This window comes from Neolamprologus brichardi, chromosome 13, assembly GCF_056152115.1.
Source record: "Neolamprologus brichardi isolate AB-2024 chromosome 13, ASM5615211v1, whole genome shotgun sequence".
Taxonomy (NCBI): Eukaryota; Metazoa; Chordata; class Actinopteri; order Cichliformes; family Cichlidae; genus Neolamprologus; species Neolamprologus brichardi.
This window is the reverse complement of record NC_142116.1, coordinates 32154846-32182586: the sequence shown is the minus strand read 5'-3', so window position 1 is coordinate 32182586 and position 27741 is coordinate 32154846. Positions and strand designations below refer to the sequence as shown.

The window sequence follows — 27741 nt, the reverse complement described above, 5'->3', positions numbered from 1 at the left end:
AGTACACTGTGTTAAAAATCCCGCGCATTTCCCCAGAAAAAGTCTCAGGTGTGGGTGACAGTTTATCTAGTGAGAAAGCGGATGCTAACGGGGCTATGACACCAGCTGTCTGAGCGGCTGCAGCAGCGGGCGTAGCGACAGCAGCGGGCGTAGCGACAGCAGCGGGTGTAGCGACAGCAGCGGGAGCTACCTGCAAAGATGCTGCGGGAGGCGGGCTTTCCAGCAGCAGAATATGTTGGGCGAGAGCCTGGGTCAGCGCTGCCACTTCTCTTTAACATCTGTTCATGACGTTGTAATATTTCCTCCAGAGAGACGGCGGTTGCCAGCCGGTGTTGAGTCTGCGGAGTCCATTTCGTGGCTGGATTATTCTGTCACGGGCACAGGAAGGACTAGCGCAGACTGAAATCACAAGAGTAGGTAGTTTATTTTCCACAGTCACCAAGTGCAGATAAGTGCAGGGAAACAGGATCAGGGGGTTCCATGGGTCGCGAGGGCAGTTTTAGGGAAAACACCAACACAGATACTCCTCCCAGGGATTCTTTGCCCAGCTCGCACCACACCGACTCACCCAACTCTCAACCAAGCAGGGGTGGAAAGTCCTCAGGCAGGCGGGTCTAACAGAGACAGGAGAATTGACATGAGAATAGCTCACGGGCTTTTACTCGAAGAGGCTAGAGAATCGACAGCACACTAACAAAAGCTACACAATAATCCAGCGATGAGGCACCTCCAGCCACCGCCTTAAGTACAGAGCTAGAGTGAGCGCCGATCACAGGAGATTGCTTGCAGGTGCGGGAGCCAGGGGCGCTAGCCAGGGGCGGAGTCCACAGTGAACTCCGCCCCGGTGGTGCGCAGAGCGCGAGAGGGAAGAGAGGAGGGACAATAGAGGCAAAAACACTTGTAGCCAGACTGGGCTAGCCGGGAAGGCACAGGGCGATGACAGGTCGCACTCTCATCCTCAGGAAGCCCCATGTGAACAATATGAACGTGCTTCCTTGGGTGTTGAGGTCTCAGTCACTGTTCTGCTGCGTACTGTCTCAGCTATGAGCCTAGTTTGGAGTACAGTGGCTCATACATGGCTTTAAACCTACATTAACTCATGAGTGATATTCCAGTGAAAGAGACACTGAGAGGGTCGGACAACTGATCTCACCTGCTGCAGTCTGTGTTTCAGCAGGGACCCACCAAATGCATTAAAGATACTGCCAGCAGTACGATAAATCACAGCCGCCACGTTCCCCTGACTAACATACCAGCAAAGTGTCTCAGCTCTTAATTCCTGGAGCAACATGCTTGGACTCTTTCAAGGGGCTGTGATTTATTTCATACTGTGTGAACTGCCACGATCATTGATAAATGGCCACGAGTACCTTTAACAAAGAGATGATTAAAGCCCATAATCGAAGAAGCTGGTTTGACCCAGATCTCCTATGAAAACGAATATAAAAACACGAGGTTCTTATTGCGGGGTGGCTGTAGCTCAGGTGGTAGAGCAGGTCATCTACTGATCGGAAGGTTGGTGGTTCGATTCCTGGCTTACCCTAGTCTACATGCCAAATATCCTTGGGCAAGATACTAACCCCAAATTGCTCTCCGATGCATCCATCGGAGTATGAATGTGTGTGAATGTTAGCTATAAAGCACTTAGAAAGATGTGCGAATGGGTCTGAATGGGTGAATGCACAAGTTGTGTACAGCGCTTTGAGTGCTCAGATGAGTAGAAAAGCGCTATATAAGAACCAGTCCATTTACCATTCCAGAGTGTTTTGATGGCATCCATTTCTTTGCCCACTGCTTGCGAAGGAGAGTGAGATACAGCCATGCAGCACATGCCTGAATTCAGATGTGTAGACAAGTTAATCAGTGTTCATGCTCCTGTGGGTCTGTGTGGCATTTGAATCAACAGAGTGTAAAAAGTCAATGCCACGGTCAGCATTACAGCGGAGATTAAACCATAACCTTCAACACACACACACACACACACACAGAGCTATATTTTGTGTGTTACTAACATACAGGAAACAGGAGAGGGCATATTGTCTACCCACTGGGGGACTTGTGGATCGTCCTGGCCACTACTGAAGTGTCTCTGAGATCCTGAACCACAGGTTGGCTCCAGTCCATCCATCAGAGTGAGTGGCAGTGACTGCAGTCAAAACAGAGTAAAGCACTGAATGTGTGATTGTGTGTGTTATAGAGTGTGTGTGCTCAGTAAAGCATCGTTGACCAACAGTAAAGGAAACCATTGTTCTGGTTCACTCAGTTCAATTCAGTTTCATGTATATATCACCAAATCACAACAGCAGGTGCTGCGTGGTGCTTTAAGGTTAAGGTTAGGAGTAGGGATGGATATCGTTTAGGTTTTATCCGATACCAGTACCAAACCGGTACTTTTGAAACGGTGCTTAAAGAATGGAGAACACAAAATTGGTCCAAAAACCTCTCATGTTCAGCTGTTTTTTTGTAAAAAGATAACAATGTTAGCCTTTTCTGCAGCTATGGGGCATATATGGTATCACTCTTGGCTGGAAGCAGCTTAATCAATGGAAAAAACACAAACTTTGTCCAAAAACCTCTCATGTTTAACTGTTTTCCACTTTTTCTTTGGTCATTTTAGCCTTTTTGTCCAGGGTGAAGGGAGTATCTGCCATCAAACAAGAAGACAGCCGCATGTAGCTATGATGGTGTTTGCTAGTTCACCTTACATGCATTAATGTAATAACGTGGTTAGCCTACTCAACGTAAATTACACATGAACAACATTAAGCTACTCACGCAGAGAAGAACGGCTGCTGCTGCATCATCATCCTCATCATTTCTGCTACACTGGCAGGGCTAGGGGCCAGGACTCTACTCTTCGGGTTTTTGGGGGATGTTGCTAACTCCGGGTCGATAACAGGCACCACACCCGCAGTAGATGTGCTCGGTGTGAGGTCTCGCAGCAAGCTATCAAATACGGCGCATTTCTCAGCTTTTAACAAAATGCTGTAGTCGCGGTGTTACCTCCTTTGACAGCATCACAGTATCACCTTAAAGCACTTGTTGCAGCTGCTGAGTTTGCATCTTTTGCTGTGAAGTACAGCCAGACTTTGACCGCTTCATCTTGGGCATTTTAATCTGTAGCTCTGCTCTAAAAGAACGTACGTACCTGGACCCGCCTACTATCCTTGCAAAGTTAAAATGATTAGCTAGAATCTAAAGTGTATGACATAACAAGGATGATTCAATGCAGAGAGGTCTGTTAACACATAGTAAGTGAAGAAGAAACACCCAATGCATCATGGGAATCCCCCGGCAGCCTACGTCTATTGCAGCATAACTAAGGGAGGATTCAGGGTCACCTGGTCCAGCCCTAACTATATGCTTTAGCAAAAAGGAAAGTTTGAAGCCTAATCTTAAAAGTAGAGATAGTGTCTGTCTCCTGAATCCAAACTGGAAGCTGGTTCCACAGAAGAGGGGCCTGAAAACTGAAGGCTCTCCCTCCCATTCTACTTTTAAATACTCTAGGAACAACAAGTAGGCCTGCAGAGCGGGAGCGAAGTGCTCTAATAGGGTGATATGGTACTACAAGGTCATTAAGATAAGATGGGGCCTGATTATTTAAGACCTTGTATGTGAGGAGCAGGATTTTGAATTCTGGATTTAACAGGAAGCCAAAACAGGAGAAATATGCTCTCTCTTTCTAGGACCTGTCAGTACTCTTGCTGCAGCATTTTGGATTAACTGAAGGCTTTTCAGTGAGTTTTTTGGACATCCTGATAATAATGAATTGCAGTAGTCCAGCCTGGAAGTAATAAATGCATGAACTAGTTTTTCAGCGTCACTCTGAGACAGGATATTTCTAATTTTAGAGATGTTGCGCAAATGGAAGAACACAGTCTTACATATTTGTTTAATATGTGCATTGAAGGACATATCCTGGTCAAAAATGACTCCAAGGTTCCTCACAGTGTTACTGGAGGCCAAGGTAATGCCATCCAGAGTAAGAATCTGGTTAGATACCATATTTCTAAGCTTTTCAGCGCCGAGTACAATGACCTCAGTTTGATCTGAATTAAGAAGCAGAAAGTTAGTGGCCATCCAAGTCTTTATGTCTTTAAGACATTCCTGCAGTTTAACTAATTGGTGTGTGTTATCTGGCTTTATGGACAGATAGAGCTGGGTGTCATCAGCATAGCAGTGAAAATGTATGCTATGTCTTCTAATGATGCTGCCTAGGGGAAGCATGTATAATGTAAACAGAATTGGTCCTAGCACTGAACCCTGTGGAACTCCATAATTAACCTCAGTGTGTGAAGAGGACTCTCCATTTACATGCACAAATTGGAGTCTATTAGATAGATATGATACAAACCACTGCAGTGCAATACCTGTAATACCTACAGCATGTTCTAATCGCTCTAATTGATTTTGATTTGATTTGATTTGATTTTATTGATTAGCATTCAAATATCTCAATGAATACAGAACAAAGATCTACCACAAAGCAAGAAAGCACGAGACAAGGCTAATCAAAAGGTACTGGCTGAAGCATTTGCTTATTACGCTTTAACAAAAGATCTTTTTGCATGCAGCTCCTGTAAACAGGGCTTGAAGTAAAGAATAAAACAAAGCAAAGCAAAAACAAACAAACAAAAACTTTCCACCTTAGATAAGTAACTACATCAAAGCAAAACAATGAAGAGTTTCAGTATTATTATCTTTGCTCTTTTCATTCTTATATATTTTTCTAATATTTTTAAACATGTTTGTAAACGAGGAAAATGAACTCCACCTTTTTAAATCACTGTCAGAACTATTCCACAGGTTAACTCCTCTAACAGAAACATCTCTGCTTTATGTTTGTCCTTATCTTGTTTTTTTTTAAAGAAATCTGTTCCCCTTACGTCATATTGACTCTCTCTGACTTTGAACAGCTTCTGAGTACATTCATGATCTGTGCCATTTTGTATTCCACTAAATCATAAAATTTCAGGGTATTCAGATTAATAAACAAAATGTTAGTTGGTTCTATATAGTTTGATTGATTTATAATTCTTACAGCTCTTTTTTGCAACTTGAAAATATGAAGAGTATTTGTTTTATATGCATGAGCCTGTATCTCCAGACAGTAAGTCATACATGGAAGCAACAGAGAACAATAAAGTGTGTAATAATTTTTTATTCAGGACATGCTTGTTTTATAGAGAAATCGATGGTTTTGACATTTTTGTTTTCACATGGTTTATATGAGACTTCCAGCTCAGCTGATCATCAATTATCACTCCAAGAAATTTATTTTCGTTCACTCTTTCAATTTCAATTCCATTCACCCTGATTTTAGATACATCTTTCATTTGTCTAGTGCCAAAAATAATCAATTTTGTTTTCTTTATATTTAACGATAACTTATTTACATCAAACCAGTTTTTTAATAAATTTAACTCCTTTTCCGCTGCAGTCAGAAGCTGTTCTGGGTTTTTACCTGAGCAACACAGAGTGGTATCATCAGCAAACAATACACATTTTAACAGTTTGGAAACACTTCATATACCATTTATATCAGCGGTCCCCAACCCCCGGGCCTCGGACCGGTACCGGTCCGTGAGTCGTTTGGTACCGGGCCGCGAGAGTTGAGGCTCAGGTGTGAAATGTTTGGTTTTCAGGGTTTTTATCGGTTTTCAGCGTTATTTTGTTATCGTTTTTATCGTTAACTCGGTTTTCCCGGGTCTTTTCACGTGTGTTATGAATAAATTTTCTTTTCTTCGGTACCGGTACTGGTTTTATATTGTTGCATTTATCTGCGACACCTTAAAGGCCGGTCCATGAAAATATTGTCGGGCACAAACCGGTCCGTGGCACAAAAAAGGTTGGAGACCGCTGATTTATATGACATATGTAATAGGATATTATGGTCGACAGCATCGAACGCTGCACTGAGGTCCAGCAGGACGAGCACAGAGATGAGTCCACTGTCAGAGGCTGTAACAAGAAACATGTACGTGTGATAAATATGCAAATAGCATAAAAACACAGATAGTTGTACAACACAAATACAAGGAGAATCACCATGTGTTCAAAAGCAGCACAAACAAAGAATGAACCTGTGATATGCTTGATGTTGTTTTACATTAATGATTCATCCACAGCAGCATGGTGTGGCATGAGCGCACCCATGCAGCAGGCACATGTTATTAAGCACTTTGTGTTTAAATTGTGGTTAACGTTCTGGTCGTTTGAAGAAATGAAAGTGGTACTAAGGAACAGACAAGTTTGCAGAAATACAACTCAGAGACAAATCCACGTGTACCTTTGCACATTCATGTGTAAACCTGTGCAAGACACAGATGCTTCACACGGCCTCTGAGCTGCAGATGGTCAGTCAGGTCGTTTCCCCGTGTTTGCGTTGTCTCGTCATTAGACATGCAGGAACGTCGTACATGTGTGTGTGAGGCTCCTGAGGGCACTGCTGACCAGCTGCTACCAGAAACCATTGTCTCAAACGACCGTGTGTGGCTGTGTGTGTTTGAACATGAGGAAGACATTTTAAACGTTGTTGTACTCAAACTGTACACAAACGTGGCTTTTTCACACGCGTGAGTGGAAGCTGACCAGCACCAGAATCAGTGCACGTCTGTGCACGTCTGTGCGTTTAAAGTGGGGCGAAGGCTTGAGGGCTGAATGAGTGATCCATGCCTCTGCTTGGCCCTCCTGGCCCCACAGACTCATTAACTGAAAGAAACAAACGACTGCACCTCCTGTTGCTGCAGACAAAGACGTTTGGGACTGAAGTGTGTGTGTTTAAGAGGGGGGGGGCAGCCTCTTCTTTTCTTAAGGAGGTGGTGAGGAGCATTGGAGTGTTAACAATAGGGTTGCTGCCTTTATTTGACTTGACAATCAGTGAAGACGTGTTTAAGACGGCGCTGATGCCGTGGCCTGCTGTCACTTTGTCTGCTGCGTGCTCCCCCGCCCCCTCACCTTTCCTTTCTCTGGACTATCATCACTTTCTGTTAACTGCCAACACTCACATTTTTCACCTTTTCTGTTTGCTGCTGCTGGGATCTACTGACAACCAGTGTTGGGACTAACGCGTTATTAAGTAACGCGTTACAGTAACTACGTTATTATTGTGGTAACGAGCACGGTAACTAGTTATTATGCCAAAATCAGGAACGCGTTACTCGTTACTGGGATTTAGATAGGGTCGTTACTCGTTACTTCGTGTGGTGGCATCGTGGAGCTTCCACAGATTCAATAACATTAGCAAGTGGTGGAGGCAGCAGGTGGACGCAGAAGGAAAAGAGACCCGAGGCGGCCGCCGGTCCAAGTGTGAACTGAACTTCAGGTAAGAAGTTATGACCTGCAGTCTATCTGGGTCAGATATAAACCAAGTTTAGGTGGAGTTTATTTTCGTTGTGCTGACTTTTTCCGTACTGCGTACTAGCTAGCATGACGGAGTTTCTATACAGCTGGGTGGGTGCTATGAAGTTAATGATGTTGAACTTTATTTTGTTCATAAGTTATTAGAGTTGCCAATCGTCCTGTCTGGTATTCAGAGAAAATATTACGCATTTCTTATTGAGGTGAAAAGGAACAGTTTGTCCCGTAATTCAGCTACAATGAAAAAGGCACAAAGCTGGAGTTATTCTGTGTCTTTGCTGCACAGCTGCCTCTTCTTCTTTCATTCCTCTCCCTCTCCTGTTTCTACTTCAATCATGAAAACTGATCAATGATCAGCTGATCGTCTCTCTTGTTTGTTTATCGCCCACTTTGCGCCAGAAAGAAATCAGCGGATATCGCGCTAAACAACAGCAGCACGTTTAAGCTTGATCAGCTGTTGTTAGAATTTATTTAATATTAATTTCTAGTATCAGCTGATGTTTGCTGGAGCCACAGCTGTAAACCTGCTGGTCATGATATCGGTTTGGTTATCTGGTGAGAGGGAAACATGAAGATGAAACCAGGAGATGTTCTTACTGAATCATCAGAGCTGAACAGGTGATGGAGAAACAGGTTTACCTTTTAGGTGACATGGATGAGTTGAAGTTATGAACTGTTTCTGAGAGACAAATAACACCAGGATCCTTTTCTAAGTAGCTGACAGCTGGTAACTGTGCAGGGGCGGATCTAGCAAAGTTTTGCCAGGGGGGCAGGTAGGGCATTAACAGGGAGAGGGGGGCACAAAGAAATACTTTTTTCTTATTCTCATTTAAAATGTCTAGCTTTTAACAAATAATTATCTGACTCTTACAACAAACGATTGATAGATTGATGCATATATACCATCAGAACAGTGTACATCACTGTCACAACAGTGTTTGTTTTCATTCAAAGGCTTTATGATTTTTCCTATAATGGCCGGTCTCTAGTCAAAATGCCCGGGACAATTTTCTGTCCCCGTCCAGCCCTGTATGCAGCTCATCTGCAGTCTGGTGTTACCTACATCTTCCTATTCAGAAGGCAGAATTTCAGAGTTCTGAGTACAATCAAAGCACCACGACTGCAGTTTTTGTGTTGGATGTAAAAGGCGCACATGACGCTGTGACGTAGGCTAGAATCATGGCAGCGGTCAATGACGGTCCAGGCGTGGGATTTCTCTTGTGGAAATATGCACATTATCTTTTCCTTTCTATTGGTAGGTGGCACAGTGGACTTGTGGCAAGTAAGCAAGCTAGAAGACTGGCAAAGTTATGGAAGCAACACATTAACAAGAGAATTCTGAGTAAAACCAAAGTTACTTTCCCTAGTAACTAGTTACTTTGAAAGTAACGAGTAACTTGAAGTAACTGAGTTACTTTTGATAGAAGTAACTAGTAATGTAACTAAGTTACTATTTTAAAGTAACTTACCCAACACTGCTGACAACACACAAGAGTACAAAAAGATTAAACATGTTAAAGCAATGAAGGAGTCGAGAATGGACCCAGATGCAGGACACAGAATGAAACTCCAAACATTATTACTTGGCTACAGACAAATATAACATTTTGTTGTTAATATTGTATGATGGATGGGTCGTGTGTCATAACTCACTCAGAGCTTAGAATTAGTTTACCTTTAAGTCTGAAATCTGAAATCAGAATACTTTATTAAAGTAGGGGAACAGAGAGGTGAGCATCCCTCAGTTACAGTGAACAGATGGAATAAACTGTAGAAAACTAAACAGGAGAAAGAACATTTTAACATAAACCAGTGACTCCAGGGCCTCCTTGGATCAGTCTAGTGATAATGGCCGAAACACCCGATGAATCCGAGGTCCACTACTGAAGATGTGTCCAAATGTTAATAATTTAGATCAGATCTCTAAACCTCACCAAGGGGAAATGGCAGATTAGCCTGGTTAAAAGAACGAAACACACACACAGCGAACAACACACAACGATGTTCGCTGCTGGTAACGTTTCTGGGCTTTCCTCATACCAGCCGTCCCTCAACAGTCTCTCCATCTAACTCAATGCTTTATCAGGGACGGTAACATCTGGTCCTGAATCACAGGTAAAGAAAGGAAACATGAACAACATGTAGAAACGCTGCTGCTTTAAGACAGATGGATATTCTGCTGTTACGTTCACATCATGCCAGCGTTGTTGACCTGCAGTTGTAAACTACACTGTCGGCTCGTTTCACCTGTTTATGATAAAAAATAAACCTACAACATTTATACAGCTTTGTTTAATCAGGACCTTTGTTTCCAATATCAGTAACACACATGAAAACTGATGCAGAGCAGCTTCTGTATGCATCATGAAGGAGAGAGAGGTTCTTTAATAAAGTACAGGTAGAGATATTCTATATATACAACCAGCAGATAAGTGCCGTTTGCAGTCCGTTGGCAGGTACATTACCGATACTGTCAAAGAGAGCTCAGAGCTCACAGTGGACGTGTGCTCTCCCTGACTCACAGACAGTAATAACCTGCTTCCATGTGCTGAGTGTTGGAACGAATTACAAACATCTCTGCACACCAGTGAGCATCTGTGCAGGAAACGTTTCCACGATGAACATTCAGACAGAGACAGGTTATTAGTGAGGGCTGAGGGTGAGGGGGGGTCCAGTGAAGACAGAAGAGGCCGGATGGAGAGTGGGCAGGCAGCTGAGTTTCCACAAAGACTCACTGTGACTGCAAAACAAAACTCCTGGCTGAGTTCTAACTCGACCATAGTGTAGAGCAGGAGGGTTCCCCGAGGAACAACGAGAAACTCAAGTCACTGAGAAAGAGCAAAAGCTGGGTGAGCCAGTCTAAGAGCATCGAGGCTGCAGGTTCATGAGTGCCCAGGAAACAGGCCAATCACAATCAGGAAAAAACAATACAACAGAGTGTGCCCAGAGGGCGTGTGCATGTTCAGTTTTATTTATATAGCGCCAAATCACAACAAAAGTCGCCTCAAGGCGCTTCATAGATACAGAGAAAAACCCAACAATCATATGACCCCCTATGAGCAGCACTTTGGTGACAGTGGGAAGGAAAAACTCCCTTTTAACAGGAAGAAACCTCCGGCAGAACTAGGCTCAGGGAGGGGCGGGGCCATCTGCTGTGATTGGTTGGGGTGAGAGAAGGAAGACAGGATAAAGACATGCTGTGGAAGAGAGACAGAGATTAATAACAGATATGATTCAATGCAGAGAGGTCTGTTAATACATATTGAGTGAAGAAGAAACACCCAGTGCATCATGGGAGTTAATATCGTAGCACAGCCATGGCTCAGGGTCTGAATGAGCCTCACAGGCCTGCTTGAAGCTTTTTATGATTGTGACCCACAAACACGCACGAGCAGAAACGTGCTGGACTTCATATGTTTGAGTTTGCTGGGCCCAGCTGGGTCCTGGAGGTGACGGCTGCTCTCATACGCTGCTGTGTGTTCTGGATTTAGCCTCGGCCACATTACCAGGAGTCCTCCAGTGTCTGTTAGGAGTCCCAGTCCTTGACGGGGAGTGCTGGTTATCTAACATGCTTCTGCTTGCTGTTGACTCTCTCTGAGGTACACTTCCTGTTACAGGTCACAGCCCATTTTTACTGATACAGGCTCACATACTGGATCTGCTGACATGCTGAGAGAGTGTTGATGGGAGCTCCCAGCTTCAGCTTCCCTGGTGTATGCAGGGAGAGTACAAGCATAGATGCAAACATAAGATTCATTTAAGTGTTTTTTTAATTTGCAACCCTCCAACCAGCAGTTTGTAATGAGTCAGAGAGTGTGTGTGTGTGTCCTGACAGGACACAGTTAGGTGTGTGTGCACCCCCCTCAGCGTGGCAGAGTGGCAGCAGTCTGCTTGTGTTCAGCTGCTCAGTCACCATCAGGTCTGGTTTTCTCAGCAGAGAATCTGTGATTGGATGTTTCTGCTAAAAGCTTCAAACAGCTCGAGGCTGTTGGCTGCTGAAGCAGCAGCGATGGGGGAGACGCTGCTCTGCTGCTCTCATCTGTTTAATGATATGCGAGGGTCATGTCACAGCCAGCAGCAGTTTGGATGAGCTCATTGATTTTTCTGGGGGTGTGGCAGCAGACAGGCGAGGGCTGAAAATAGAGGCTGAGGTCAGGAGGCCAAACACACACACACACACACACACACACACACACACACACACACACACACACACACACACACACACACACACAGCCCTCAGGTCAGTTTAAACTCTGTTGGAGGGTGGGGGATTTGGGGTCTCCTCCTCCTCTGCACTGAGCTCTGTGGTCTCTCATCATCAGGTACAGCACCGCCGTCACAGCGTTCTTCTCATGTTCCAAGCTCACATATTAGACTCAGTTTAGTTAACATTAGATTAGTTTTGCTTTAACATTAGCTGGATATTTGCTAACTATAATGTTAACTATATTTAAAGTGAATAAACACTCACACACTTGCCGACTTTCTAAATGCTACTGCTCTGGATAACTGTTTTTGTCATGTAATTGGATTACACCTAAAGACCTGGCTATGTTGGGTGTCCCACCCCGAGGCACACAGCTCGTGACTAGGCCAGGGTATCGTCACTGATTTCTTGAATCGATTCGATTTGAATCGGGGAAATTTTGCCCGAGTCAGAAATATTACGATCACGTATCAGCACATTTCCATATTTTCATATCTATAAAAAGAAAACTGACACTTGTGAGACGTTATCAAAGCTGTGAGCATCACAGCAGAGGCCTCTGTGCCAAAGTAGCTGAGGATAAAACAGAAAAACATGAAGGAGATTTATCTGGCCTGGATTTTATAAAAATATTCTGCAGTAGATCAAAAACTAAAGAAAACCATGAATCAACATCTGAACGTTACCTGATGCTGCTGACGTGAAGCAGAGCAAAGTTAGAGGTTTGATTACAGACACAGCTGAGAGTTTTGCAATTTTGCATCATTTTAAAAAGTTTAAATGTGATTTGGGAAACAGAGAGAGAGAGAGAGAGAGAGCTGTGCATGAAGTGTGATTTTATCCTGGTGGAAGCAAAACAGCAAAAGTCAGAGTGAATTCATGACGATGTTTATGTGAAGCTTAGTTTGGATCTTCTTTGGCTGCTGGTTCAGTCAGTAAACCTGCAGCTTCAGAATCAGCACAGAAACAGACACAAAGCTCGACCCGCCGACACATCAGCATCAGCGAGCTGTCGCTTTCAGCCCCATTTCCTGTTTCAGCTGTTTGGTGGTTGTTGAAATGTTGTGAGGTTTATCCTGAGATTCTGGCGTTTCGGGCAAAAGTAATTTATATTCATTGACTATAAATCGATATCACGTTATCCGAGCTAGAATCGGTTCCCTCAGGCTGCAACGTAAAATAAAACAACAGATTATAACCAGAGAGGGGCAGGAACACATCTCTGTAACCTGATTACTTTTTTCATGTAACAAGTAAGGGATTACAATTGCAAAAAAATAATTAGATTACTGTTACTTTCCCGTAAGTCGTCTTATTTTAAGCTCGTCTGTTTACAATGGATGTAACTTTAATTGTGTAATGGTGTGTCACACATTCCCTGTGTAGGTACCTCTTAAGTTTATCTTCTTCTCTGGTCGTAAAAGAATCTGAATGTACAAACATCCTGCTGATGGAGAGATGCCAAACTGCTAACAGAGACAATAAAGATCTGATTGGCTGCGATCACCAAATGATGTAACACGGTGCGACGACGGGGGGCTAGGACCTTTGTGAGCTGCTGGGGGTAAAGTGACCTCGCTGTGGTGAACTCGCTGTGATCAGAATATGAAAGAGGAAAGTGTTGAGTGCACAGCTGAAAGCTGGGCGGGGCTTTGTGTCTGCAGGCTACAGAGGAACAACAGTGGGCTGCTCTCACACTGCTGTACATGATTCTCACTTGTTAATGATCTCACGAGTCGCTGTGGTTTGGACCACAGAGAGCTGCTGCTTCAGTTTGCTCTGCCCCGCCTACTGAGAAACCTGACACCGGCTCATTTGCATACCAACAGTGATTGGATGTTGAGCTGGGGGGCGGGCTCTCTGCCGAGTGCTGTGTGAGCCTGCGCACAGAGTGAGCGAGAGGTGAAACCATCATTTGTGCCTTTTCCAGTGGATCTTTCAGCCACTGCAGTAAATCCTGTCCATATTCAGTTTGTGGGTTATTTTCTTTCTCAACTGCTAAAAGTTTGATTTACGGGGCCCCAGTGTAGAGCGGCCCCGCTTCCAGCTGTCAATACAGATTGACAGACCACGTGACTTTCGTGCATTGCATGCCGGGAACTCGTGGCACAACAATCCAAGTACTGCATCAAACGCAAAACGTTCATTCTCCAGTTACAACACCTTCTTGCTTTTTCTTTGCCCCCCAAAAAAGTTCTGTACAAAACGAAGGAGAACAATGCCGGTCCGTACAAAGACAGACTTGATGAAAAGTCAAAGATACAAGGAAAAAATCAGGAGTGAAAGGGTCAGACCCTTACGAGCACACAGGGTTAGCGTGCTGCCCAACTTTCACCACCACATATTTATAATCATACGGTTCTTGGAGTGAGTGCATACACTCATGAAGTTCAGTAACTTCAGGTCACTGCAACAAGCCCAGGTACAGTTTACCGACGGATGGGTACAGGACCATGAAATGCACCGTGTAGAACGAAAGACCATCGTACGCATCATAAGTTCACCAGTCTCACAAATCGTCTTCATAATACACATTCGTTAACCGTTTATTAATACGACCTTTGAGCTCAACGGTAATTAATTAGTAGTGGAAATAATTTCTGGTTCGTTACAGAAATGTAGCAGTGACAATAATATTGTATGCTGTAATCGTACTGGGCAATTAGTGATACAAAACAACTGTTTTATCCTGTGAATAAAAGTATATGTTTTTGTCGATGTACCATGGTAATAACAGAAACGCAATATTGTGTCAGGACAATTCACTATTTATGCACAATAAACAAAGGAGCAGAGCGCGACCATTTCTGTTCAGCGCCAGACTTGCTTGTAACCTACATCAACAATTATGTTATGAAAAATGACGTATTAACGACAACAGAAGACTGACCTTTGTGGGAATGCTTGGAGCAGACTAACCTGTGAGCTGGATGTTCTGGGACGTTATATTTGCTCTTTGAATGGCTGCAATCCAGGCCATCCGTCGGCTCTTTGTTACTACGGAAACACGGCTGAACAATTTCTCTTCAACGACGTAATCCGATAACAACCGATCTCTTTACCCGTCGGCTTCCCGTGGCTGTCTTTTTATCGCTGTGTAACTGATTTCAATTGAAAGTACCTCTTGCCACGAGTTCCCAGAATCCTTTGCGGTTTTACCCTGAATGACGTCACATTTTCAATCTCTATAGGAAAATTCAGATAAGCCTGAACTAACTGAGGGGGCTTCCTCGGCTGTATGCACAGACAAGTGTGTGTGTGTGTGCGTGTGTGTGTGTGTGTGTGTGTGTGCGTGTTTGCGTGTGTGTGTGTGTGTGTGAAACTCATTAATAATGTATGAGGTGGGATGGGAATGAAGGGGGCGGCGACAGATGGGGAATCAGTGTGTAACACAGAGAGGAACAGTGAGCCTCAGAGAGCGGACAGACAGCAGATACATTCAGATGGGTAGAGTAGAGGTAGAGTAGAGCATTTTTTACTGCCATCTTTTATCTTTGTGGCCTTGCTCTGTGTTTGCCTGACAGTTGCTGAGTCTTTGTTTTCTCTCTTTTTCCCTTTGGATGCTGAAGGATTGATGGAGATGGAGAGACAGCGTAGTCGCCCAGCACTGCTGTACACCTGGACAAAAGAGCTGCACTGACAGAGGTACTCGTACTGTTTCTGTGTGTTTGTGCAGAGATGAACCAGTTAGACAGCCTGATCTTTTTACTCAAAGGTCAGATATCACAGTGATAAGAACCACAGCAGACACTCTGTCACATCCTGTGGATAAATGGCAGATATTTAAACACCAACTTTCCACAAAGACACGTCTGTACTGCAACACGACTATTTCAAAAGAAACTGTGTGTAAGACACGAGTGGCTGAACTGTTATTCTGAATGCTTCAAAGGTTACAGTCTTTGTCTGCTCTCGCCTCACATTAATCAGCCTTAAAACAGAAACCTGTGTGCGATGTGAAGCTTGCCCCCTGTGTCAATGAATGCTGTTTCTTTCTTGCTCCATGGGAAGAGGCTCGGGTGAGCCTGCTGCTCAATATCAGTGTGAACGCTGCTGAGCTGTAGATCATTTCATACAGTTGTGTCTGATAATGTTTGTCCACAGAAGTGTTATCTGCCTTTTGCTTTTGTAGTTAAAAGCCTTTATATTTGTTTCAATGATGATTCAGACTGCTGACGGTGAAATGAGGACACAGTCACACACCTTTGTGTTTACTAATTAGTTACAACATTGAATTGATGATACTGTCCCCAGAGCCTGAACCTGACCATCACCTAACTGTAGCACGACTGTTGGTCCCTACAAGTATAGTAGCACACACACACACACACACACACACACAGAGCTATATTCTGTGTGTTACTAACATACAGGAAACAGGAGAGGGCATATTGTCTACCCACTGGGGGACTTGTGGATCGTCCTGGCCACTACTGAAGTGTCTCTGAGATCCTGAACCACAGGTTGGCTCCAGTCCATCCATCAGAGTGAGTGGCAGTGACTGCAGTCAAAACAGAGTAAAGCACTGAATGTGTGATTGTGTGTGTTATAGAGTGTGTGTGCTCAGTAAAGCATCGTTGACCAACAGTAAAGGAAACCATTGTTCTGGTTCACTCAGTTCTATTCAGCTTTATGTATATATCACCAAATCACAACAGCAGGTGCTGCGTGGTGCTTTAAGGTTTGGACTCTACAATAATTCAGAGAAATCCCTCTGATGCTGAAAAACTAGTTCATGCATTTATTACTTCCAGGCTGGACGACTGCAATTCATTATTATCAGGAAGTCCTAAAAACTCCCTGAAAAGCCTTCAGTTAATCCAAAATGCTGCAGCAAGAGTCCTGACAGGGACTAGAAAGAGAGAGCATATTTCTCCTGTTTTGGCTTCCTGTTAAATCCAGAATTGAAAATCCTGCTCCTCACATACAAGGTCTTAAATAATCAGGCCCCATCTTATCTTAATGACCTTGTAGTACCATATCACCCTATTAGAGCACTTCGCTCCCACTCTGCAGGCCTACTTGCTGTTCCTAGAGTATTTAAAAGTAGAATGGGAGGGAGAGCCTTCAGTTTTCAGGCCCCTCTTCTGTGGAACCAGCTTCCAGTTTGGATTCAGGAGACAGACACTATCTCTACTTTCAAGATTAGGCTTCAAACTTTCCTTTTTGCTAAAGCATATAGTTAGGGCTGGACCAGGTGACCCTGAATCCTCCCTTAGTTATGCTGCAATAGATGTAGACTGCCGGGGGATTCCCATGATGCATTGGGTGTTTCTTCTTCACTCACCTTTTTTTCACTCATTAGGTGTTAATACACATTTCTGCATTCAGTTAATAGTAATTATTCATCTCTGGCTCTCTCCCTTCACCCTGACCAATCACAGCAGATGGCCCCGCCCCTCCCTGAGCCTGGTTGTGCTGGAGGTTTCTTCCTGTTAAAAGGGAGTTTCTCGTTCCCACTGGCGCTTGCTGTGATTGTTGGGGTTTTCTTTTCTTCTTTGTATTATGTTGAGTCTTGACCTTACAGAACAAAGCACTTTGAGGGAGCTCTTGTAGTGATTTTATTGTATAAACAAAAGGGAATTCAGTTGAACTGAAGGTTGAATAATAATGTTCTTGCAGTTTACTATGGTAAACAGTTATTTCACATGGTCTCTGCTCGATCCACTAATGTCAGCAGGAACAACTCATCAACACATTTGGTATAAATAAATCACATGAGAACATTTATATGATGATGCTAACGTAATGCTATTGTGGCACTACAAAAATATGTCATATAATGATCCTGTCAGGAATGGTCTTCAAACCATCAGGTAAGAGTCGGCTAACCAACCGTGTCTGAAGGTCACAGTTCTTAATGAACTAAACAGCATTAAATACAGGCTAGGGCCACGAGAGACATCGTCTGCTGTTTGTCTTATTACAATCAGGTAGTTTGTCATTTCAAGCAAAACAAAGCAGATGTTCATAAAGCAACGTCACACACTGTTGATGAGAGCATCGACCACATTACACAGTCTACAGCTGTCCCCACCCCCGGGCCACGGACCGGTACCGGGCCGCGAGAGCTGAAGCTCGGGTGTGAAATGTGTGGTTTTCAGGGGGTCTATCGTTAGCTCGTTTCCCGGGTCTTTCCCCCTGCGTTATGAATAACGTTCTGTTTTTGTTCTTTGGTGGCAAAGAAAAACTAAATCAAGTCATCGTGCCCGACTACACCCAGGCGTGACCATCTCGTTGCAGAGAAACAAGCACAGGGCTCTCATCGATTTAGCATTATGGTGAGGTATATATTTTCATGTACTTTATATTTGTTTTGTAGTTGCGTCTTATTTTGAAAGAAACATGTACCCGTTACCATAGCGACCAGAGAGCATTAAGGGGCAGAGAGGAGGAAGTTACTGTCAGTGTTGTTGGAGCACGCTGCTAATAAAGATGAACTCACCTTTACTATCATATTTACCACCGTGGTTCTCTCGGTCGTGTCATTGATGTTGTTGCGTTTATCCGCCACACCTTAAAGGCTCCGTGACAATACTGACATCAAACCGTCCGTGGAGACAAACAGGCTGCGGACGCTGGTTTACAGAGATCAGACCATAACTGCTGTGAATGAAGCTCATCTTAGTAAATATAAGTACAAGCCAACAAACACACACATGCTGGACGATGACTGATGTGCACACAACAACAACAGTCAATATTTTTCTGATCATCTGTGGCAGACAGACTAGTGTATGTGTGTGCGTGCGTGCTGTGGGATGCAGCGGATGGACAGTGTGTGGGCGTGGCAGAAAAGCAAACGCACACACACAAACTCACACATAAACACATACAGTCCTTCCTTTGTTCGGGAGCATTGTTGAAGAAGAGGTTAATGCAGCCAGAGAGGAGAAAGGAGAGAAAGTCTAATGGACAATGACGGGCCTTTCACTGCAAATATTTGGTCTCATGCTAACCGCCGCCCATCCCCCCTCGCTCTCTCTCCACCCCCTCCTTTCATGGCCAAAGGGACCAGATCAGAACAAATTGTCACTGTGTGATCAGGACAAGAACAATGCTCAAAGACATGCGTCACACACAAACCGTGCTCTCAACTGCAGGGAAACGTGTCTGCTTTCAGTTTACTGCTGTAGGTTCTTGTTGTGTGTACATCACAAGTTACAGGCTTCTCAGGGGCCCAGAGGGCCTGTGTGACCTGCCTTTGACCTCGTCCTGTCACAACAGGTAGCTCCACGTGTTTTCATTGGGCAGATTTTACACCACGTGCTCTGACGCACTCCAAAAGTGGATTTGTATCTCCAGCTGAAACCACTCAACTATGGAGCCACATGTTCCCTTGTTACTTAATACAACTACAAGATTACACAAGCTGTGATTAAATCCAGAGGGCTGTGTGTGTCTTTACTAATCGTCACTAACAGTATCAGTCAGAACTGGAACCATATTAACATATTCATACTCTCTGGCTGTGCTTCTCCGTGCTGGATCAGTTTAGTCCTGGCAACCAGCTAAATCTGCTGGTTACATGTACAGGTGTGTGTAGACAGTGGGGCTGGATAAGTACTCATCAGCAAAATATGCTTTGAATAAAAAAAACTATATGTCTTTGTACTGGTGTAGCTCATCTGAACGTAATGGTACGAGTCATACACCAGTTTTATGTCTATGAAAAACAACACACACGAGGTTTGTCGTTAGCATTAGCATTAGCACAGCTAGCTGTTCCTCCATAGTACAGCTGGTATACTCACTCGTTCACTAAAACACTGCATGCTGTGTACTTGCAGTGTATCTGGAAGAGGAGCTGGGGGCTACACACTGCACTCATGTTGACACCATGTCAACCCCTCCCTCCAGCTGTCATGGTTCGCCCCACTGACAGTGGGTAATCAGGGAATTCCCATCAGGTGAACATCATTAGTCCGTAATCATGTGTGCACTCCATCTGGCCTTCAGGAAGTTGACCTTAAAAAGAGACAGTGGTTAGTGGACTTCAAAATAAAAGCATAACAAAACCAAAACTTCCTATCAGACATTGTGAGTGTGTGCCTCATCTTAGTGAAGCTTCACAATGTCCCAGCATTCTGTTAGCAGAGGGTACAGTACATAATGCACTGTATTGTATAGTGATCTATGTGTTTATCAGATAAAAGTGAAGTCAGTATCATCCCCCCCCTTCATCTATTAGCACCGTAACAACACAACGACCTGTTTTTGTGGGTCACCTGACAACATGACGACATGAAGGGCACGTCGTCATCTGCACTCTCCACATCCTGCCCTGCTGTTAGTTAGGACAGGTGATGATGTGCTAGAAAACCTCTTCAGTGAGGGTTTAATGTATGCCGTTATTTTTGTGCTGCTATTCTGAGCGCACGTGAAAAACGTTGCAGGTGCAAGTGTTGCATTTTGAGGAGAAATTTATTTTGAGCGAAGAAAAGCTGAATTTGAGTGAACAAACTTCATTGCTGCGTGCAAAAACTGTATTTCAGTGTTTGCTGTTATCCACACACACACACACACACACACACACACAGACACACACACACACACACACACACACAACAGCAGCCCCTCTCGCTCAGTTTTTGCATTTGCGCTCGCTCGCAATGTGTTGCTCGCGCTCTAAACATTTCTGCCCGTGCACACTCAACTCTTTCTCTACACCGTTATATTTGTGCCACAAAACCAGCCAATCACAGACTTGGATGCAAAAAAATCTGATTGGCTGGTCTGGTGTCTCATATTTGCATAAGTGCTCTAACGTTCTCGGAGATGCCTGTTACCCACCAGCTGACCACACAGCTGGACTGGCCGTTGGGCATCCCGGACATTTGCCCGGTGGGCTGATGATGATTTTTCATTTTTATGTTTGTTTGTTTTTGTAACGGTATAAACAATGAAAGGTGGTGGATTAGCCAGTTGGTCATGATCAACTCTGGGCTGGACCAATTACAACAAATCCGTATTGAGAGGAAAAGGAACGCGATTCGTCCCGGACTTCAGCTACAGTCCGGGACGGACCCACAGCTGTAAAGCTGCTGGTCATGATGTCGGTTTGGAAACATGAAGGTGATACAAATCATACACATATACCAACAACAGTGTACATCACTGTGACAACAGCGTTTGTTTTAGTTCAAAGGCTTTATGGTTTTTCCTGTAACACCTGGTGGTGTAGTCGGTGATTTTTTGTCAGTTCAGCCTTTTATATTATGTTTAACTCGAGTGACCCGGTCAGCTGGTGGTGTTACGGATTCAAATATTGAGGATGGATACAGGAGGAAAACCCAAAATAACCACACTGGTCCGGCCGGGTCAAGTCAAACGATGATTTAATGAACACACGCGTGGGAGATGGACACCATACAGCAGACAGCATCAGATCTCAAAATGGTGGAGCCTTGATCAAACTCTTATAGCCTCTAGTGGCCCCCTCCTAATCATCAGAGCCTAAACATTCTTTCTCACACAGCGCCTAAGCTACGACCTTGGCTCCCTGTTTATCTGCTCCTGATGAAATGGGGCAGTATGCTCTGTTCTCTTCTAATCAGACAAATGAGACGATGACTTTCTGTGAACAGTATTTCTTATAACTCAGCAGTATAATGCATCATAAAACAATATCATTCATTCACAATAAATCAACAGTCTAATGTATTGCAAATCAGTTTACCAAATGTAATAATTATCACCTTCTTCTAGTTCAGGAGCATAATGCAAACTGAAACTACATAATAATTCACAATCTTTAATTAGGGGTCTAACATGGCATAAAATAATATCATAATCCCACAGTGGGTAACAGACATCTTAGAGCATTTATGCAAATATGTGACGTCTTGATGAGTCGAGCAGATATTTGAAGTTTACACAGAAACATTCTCACATGAAAATATCTTAAAAGTTTATTTTGTGACCCAGACAGAGTAATATTTCAAACTCCGCCCCTCTGTGCTCCTCCGCCGCTTCCTCGTGTGAGTTTTGGATGAAATGCATTCTGGGATATTGCATTTGGTCATTTCGAGCTTATTGGAGACCAAAACAGCCAATCAGATTTTCTTGCATCCAAGTCTGTGATTGGCTGGTTTTGTGGCACAAATATAACGGTGTAGAGAAAGAGTTGAGTGTGCACGGGCAGAAATGTTTAGAGCGCAAATGCAAAAACTGAGCGAGAGGGGCTGCTGTTGTGTGTGTGTGTGTGTGTGGATAACAGCAAACACTGAAATACAGTTTTTGCACGCAGCAATGAATTTTGTTCACTCAAATTCAGCTTTTCTTCGCTCAAAATAAATTTCTCCTCAAAATGCAACACTTGCACCTGCAAACGTTTTTTACGTGCGCTCAGAATAGCGACACAAAAATAACGCCATATTAATGCAAAGGTGACCCAGGGGGGCCTGGGGCTGCACCAATAGCATTAACTCATTTCTGCTCAGTATCATCTGTTTCTACATTGCTACTGGTAAGAGTAGATGTCATACTTAGACAATGAAAAGATAAAGTAAGTATCGTAAAATCCTTATTTAATCTGCAGAAATCATCCAAAAACGTAGAACTCCTGTTGCTCGTAGTTTAATTACGTGCATCAGTCTTTGGTTTAGCGTGAGCTGGCATCAGAGCTAGCTAACTGTTCGCTTGCACACAAATCTAACCTTGCAAATAAAAACTAGGAAGCCTAATAAGGGGAGTTTATCAGAGCGTGTTTGGAGGCTGAAATGTGACAAACTGCTTGATATATACTTGCACATATTTGCATATATACTTGAATGCAGAAAACTACTAGAAAACAGGTCAGGCATAGCAAAGGGGTAGGTTGTGATGCAGCAGCTGGGGCAGTGCCCCAGGGCCCAGACTGACCCTGCCTCCACGTTAATCAGCATGCTTACATATTCAGTGCGTTAGGTTCAAGTTGCTAACCTTATTGATGCAGTACACATGTTCTTTAACTACTGAGTAAGACAAAGATGTGATGGGTGAGTCATATTTCTGTAATGAAATATTATTACCACTTATATGTTGAAAATTTGCAGTCCAGTGTAGTGTGGTTGTGATATATGTACATGATGCTGTGTGAGGACCTGTGGCTTCCTTTGTATGTCGCAGGTTTATAGACTTTAGTGAGGCTGACTCAGTCCTGGGCTTGTAGCTTCATAGATGCTTCATAGAACGATGCTGTTGGTTTTACTGATTACTTTTATATCGTGTTATTTTGAGTGTGTGTGCTGGGTCTGCAGCTCCAACAACCCCACAGTATTGTATAATCACATACACACACATCTTACTAACTCACCATGGTCACCACAGTGCCAGAGGAGGACTGGCTGTTAGAGGCCAGCTCACACACACATTTAACCCCATTTTGCTGGAGGAAAAAAACACAAATGGAGGGAGGGGGACCTGCGGAAATTAAATTTGGTAATGGTGTAATTATGCCAGAGAAATGACAACTGTGTGCATGTCCATGTGTCTGTGTGAGGCTGCAGAGCAGATCAGACGTAGCAGAATGGCTTCATTAGCCACAGTGACCTCAAGGCAGATGGGGCCGTGCTGGCAAATTAGGCCTGGTGGACATGTTCACAGCACACACACCGCTCTGTGTTTACTCTGACCTTCAGATACTGGCTCTTTTTACTGCTTCTCTTTATTTGTTATTGTCCAGTTTTATCTCACTGAATGCTCTAACACATGCAATCACCACACAGTGTTGGGAAGGTTACTTTTAAAACGTATTCCACTACAGAGTAGGGGAGCGATAGAAACGATATAAATTTGGCCAACAATAGAGATTTTGACTAAATGGACCCTGTGCACGAGAAAATGCTAACTTCCTGGTTTGAGACCGGATGTGGGGTTGTACATTTCCGGTAGCTTTACTTTGCGGTCAATCGCTAGTGCGAAGATATACTCCAAAATCATGTCCAAAACTCAAAAACGGAAAGATCGCGTTAAGTTACAAAGAGGAGAAGGTGGGAACACTCACCACTGTTGTGTCATAAAAATCTAATGATCAATTTTGACGTTTAAAGAGTTTAAATCGATCAGTAGTTTACATCACTCAACACAAGCAGAACTGCATCACTGCATGCAGAAGACACATCGTCCACATTCAGAAGCACATCTCTGTATAGTGACTGGTCTTATGATTTAAACAGGCAAATGTTCAGCATTCAAACTACAGGTGAAGAATAGTCAAACCAGATGTTTCCCGTTATGTTGATATCAGCTAGTCAAGTACACACCTACACAGCATGTTAACAAACCGTGAAAAAAGCCACACAAAAAATGAACGATTGCTGGTAAGGGTTTCTATACATTAGTATTTATGAAGGGTATGTTGTGACTTACCTTCAAAATTACAGCGGTCCCTCGCTATAGCGCGGTTCACCTTTCACCTCGCTGTTTCACAGATTTTTTAGTGCAAGTTTGCATGCTTTTTTTTTACGTCCTGTCCTGATCGCTGCAGACGATCTCCTCCGTGATGTCTCTCCTGTACAGTACAGAATCGCTGCATTGATCGCTAGCAGTGTGACTCTGAAGTGCAGTACTGTATGTCGACAAAATGTTTTGCACCGTCAAAAAATAAAATTGGCTACTTGATTTCACCTATCGCTGGTTATTTTTAGAACATAACACCCGCGATAAACGAGGGACAGCTGAGAAATATAACATTTGAATCCATTTTCTCTTTTGCTCTGAGGCGCAGGGGAAAAATATCGACAAGTCGATGAACATCATTTACAGATATATTGGGTAAATGCCCGAGACATCTATAGAAATGTAAATCGCTGCTTTATTTATTTATTTGCGCAACTTGTTTTGGACCTTAAACAGGGCGCGAATAGGACACCGGAAACAAAGCTCCCCACAGGAGTTTCCGCACCGGAAGTAGCATATGCTAACGTGCACATAGTCAATTGCTCTATCGCGATAGTGCATGTTGATGATGTCATCAAGCTGCGCCTGTTTTGGTCGAAAGCATCGCAGCGGCTACCACCATTATCATCTGCAAATTATGGCGACAGTCACAGCAAAGAGATGAAGCACTTTTGAAATATGGGGAAAGCTAAAAACTGCGCTTCCTCCACTTCCGTAACATTGATTCATTAATGTTGAATTCTCTCGCAGCTGCTCTGTTCCCATGTTGTTGCAGTATATTAATCACTAACCTCGTATTGTGGATGAATGATCTCAGTTGTTCTCCTGACTGAAGTTTGGCCCGTGTATAGCATCCTGCTATGCGATTACATTTGTCCCTGACCACCAGAATCCCTCACGTTAACTTTTATCGAGTGGAAGAAAAGTTGGCGTTCATCCTCCAGCTTCACTGTGCTAATGTTATGCTAACATAGCTGTGTCGCTAGCAATCACGTAGCACATCATTATATACCAGGTAGTCCAACTTCAGTAACCCTACAAACGCCACTGCTGTTTAGTTTTCTGTCTTCATTTATGTTGGAAGTGGTAGCAGAGCTGTACGTTTGAATTAGTTTCAAAAATCTCAGTCAGAACATGGTATGAAATGTTTAGGTGGAAGCTAGCAAGCTAACTTCCTGTTAACTTCTAACTCCGTTAAATTTAATAAATTCTGTTTTCATGGATGTTAAACTTAATTGTTACACCTGGTAAAGCAGCAACGCTGATGATTTTATTAAAGATGAAAGAATTTAGACCGTTTTTAACTCTCAGTGTTCGTTTGACTTTGGGACCTGAAGCTGACGGAGTTTAGGACCCAGATTACTCCGTGAAGCTCCTCACTACGGCAGCCGTAATGCTCTGACAATCCATCAAGCAGTGCAGCTTACCAAAGTTGTACTAAAACATTTTTAAAACAGATTTCTGCCCAAATCGGTTTGAGGTCAGTAAGCACAACCAGAATTCATAAGGCACACTCTCGATTTTTGAGAAAATTAAAGGATTTTAAGTCCTTATAGGGTGGAAAATACGTTATACAGAAGAAAAGAATATATCGTGATATATATCGTTACTATCATATATCATTACAAATTATATCGCGATATGGATTTTAGGCCATATCGCCCAGCCCTACTACAGATTACAGATTACATGCCCCAAATGTATTTTGTAACCTTCCATTAAGTTACTCAATGACAGTAATATATTCTGAATACTTTGGATTACTTAATATATTATCATGCTGTTTACAACTACATGAATGTACTATTGCTGTGTGATTTATTACTATTACTGAAGGTTACTCTCCACACCAACACCAGCTAGATGTTTAAATCTTAATATAAATGAGTAACAGTAGGTGGACATTAGGTAAGGCTGCACTTTTTGCAGCGATCTCGTATAGAAAACTATTCCACGCGTATATAAAACAGGTCTGTGGCTCCAAACCGTAGTAAAGGGACCTCTGACTAATACGGTGGGTTCTGTGTCAGCTCGTAGCTGAAAACTAGCTTTACTTTGTTGTCTGGGTCAACTTTGCTTGCGAGAGAGAGGCGTTGAAAGGCTGCTCCAACAGAACTTATTGTTTCAGAGGAAAACACGAACACGGTGTACAGTCGAGTCTTAATAGCTTACTTACAGCTGGGCTCGTCAGGCTCTCTTCTTGGCTGCAGTGGTTATTATTATATTTACATGCTTCCAGCTCCCGTTTCTGCTCGATGACAGCTCGTACTTTTCCTTTTTCTCCCTCCCTCGCTCACAGACACGTAACGTGTATGGCAGTCCATTCTCCCTGCAGCACGGACTACACTGCCCATCAGGCTACATGCTTTAGGGCGATGTCTGTAACACTCTGCTATTGCCTTCATATTAAATCATTTTTATAAATATTTCTTCACATCATTATGAGACGTGAGACTGAGACACAGACATTAGAGCCTCTTAATGCGTGTTTTGTTTGGGTTTCCACCAGCGTGGAATCACCAAAAACAGAGAGGGGACAGCCGAACATATGAAACAGGGAAGTACCGCCGTGTAATCCATTTATTTCAGTAAAGTAACTGTATTCTAAATACCACCTTTTTAAACGGTAACTGTAACGGAATACAGTTACTCATATTTTGTATTTTAAATACGTAACGGCGGTACATGTATTCCGTTACTCCCCAACACTGCAAACATAATGTAAAACATGGACAGTCCAGTGTTGAGATGCTCATTGGCTGATGTCACACCACAGGAAGTCCTCTGATGTAGAACATGGTGAGATTTACATTTTGGATTTATTCTGTTATCTTTGATTCAGTCCAACCGTGGCTTCGCCTTCTTCTTCATGTACTCTGAGACACAAGCATGGAAGCAGAAGCCACACATGCCCCATGCCCCCACTCTCACACTTTATTCATGCAGTTCTGCCCCCCACCCCACACACACAGATAACAGCACACACATCTCCAGCTTCACACTCCCGCAGGGCCTGATTTTCCTGTTCACCTCCTCCTCATCGTCATCCCTTCTTACCCTCATCACCCCACCACTCTCATCCTTTGTTCCTACTCCCTACCTCCTTCCTTCCTCCTTCCTCTAGTGGGACTGTTGCTAAGGAGCCCTGGTGACCAGACAGCTTTCTCATTGGACAAAAACAAGAGAGAAAAAAAAGGAAGTTCAAAAGGCAGATGAGAGGGGGAAAGGGGGTGGTGTCTTCTTTGTATAGGTGGTGTGTGTGTGTGTGTGTGTGTGTGTGTGTGTGTGTGTGTGTGTGTGTGTGTGTGTGTGTGTGTGTGTGTGTGAGTGTGTGTGTGCGAGTGCAAAGTGAGATCCAGATGTGGTAATGAGGTGACAAACTGACCTGTTTCATGGAGACGTGGAGGAAAAGATGGATTAATGATAGAGGGAACAATAGGAGAAGGATGGGAACGACTGCAAGAGTCAGAAAGATGCAGAGATCGTCTGCAGAACAAAAGTACGACCGCACAAAGGAAGACAGGGAGAGTTAACTGACAACACGATGGTGACTGTTGATGTGCAGTGATATAAGAGTGAGACAGAGAGCACACTTTCATTTCTTCTGGCACAAAGAAACATTATGTCTGGACACACACAGATGTTTCTGTGGCTGCATGTGTGAAGCACTGTCGACGGCTCACTTCCTGTTCTTAAAATAGGACTCGTGCTTTAAAGGAGTCTCACAGACACTTGTTCAAAGCATTTGTGTCAGACAGGCGCAGCAGGAGCCCCGTGTTCACCTCCGAGAG

General features: G+C 43.6%; 1 protein-coding gene across 18 annotated transcripts in view; it reads left to right on the top strand.

Moving 5' to 3' along the window:
- nfasca (neurofascin homolog (chicken) a) overlaps positions 1-27741 on the top strand; it is a 130896-nt gene that overhangs the window by 23124 nt on the left and 80031 nt on the right. For 17 of the 18 annotated variants that reach the window (XR_437475.3, XR_437473.3, XR_437476.3 and 14 more), the window contains exons 1-2: positions 14962-15027; positions 15139-15214. The gene's annotated coding sequence lies outside the window, so the exon portion shown is untranslated. Of the gene's footprint in view, positions 1-14961; positions 15028-15138; positions 15215-27741 lie in introns of those variants that run through there. The other variant, XM_006805336.2, reaches the window with a different exon arrangement.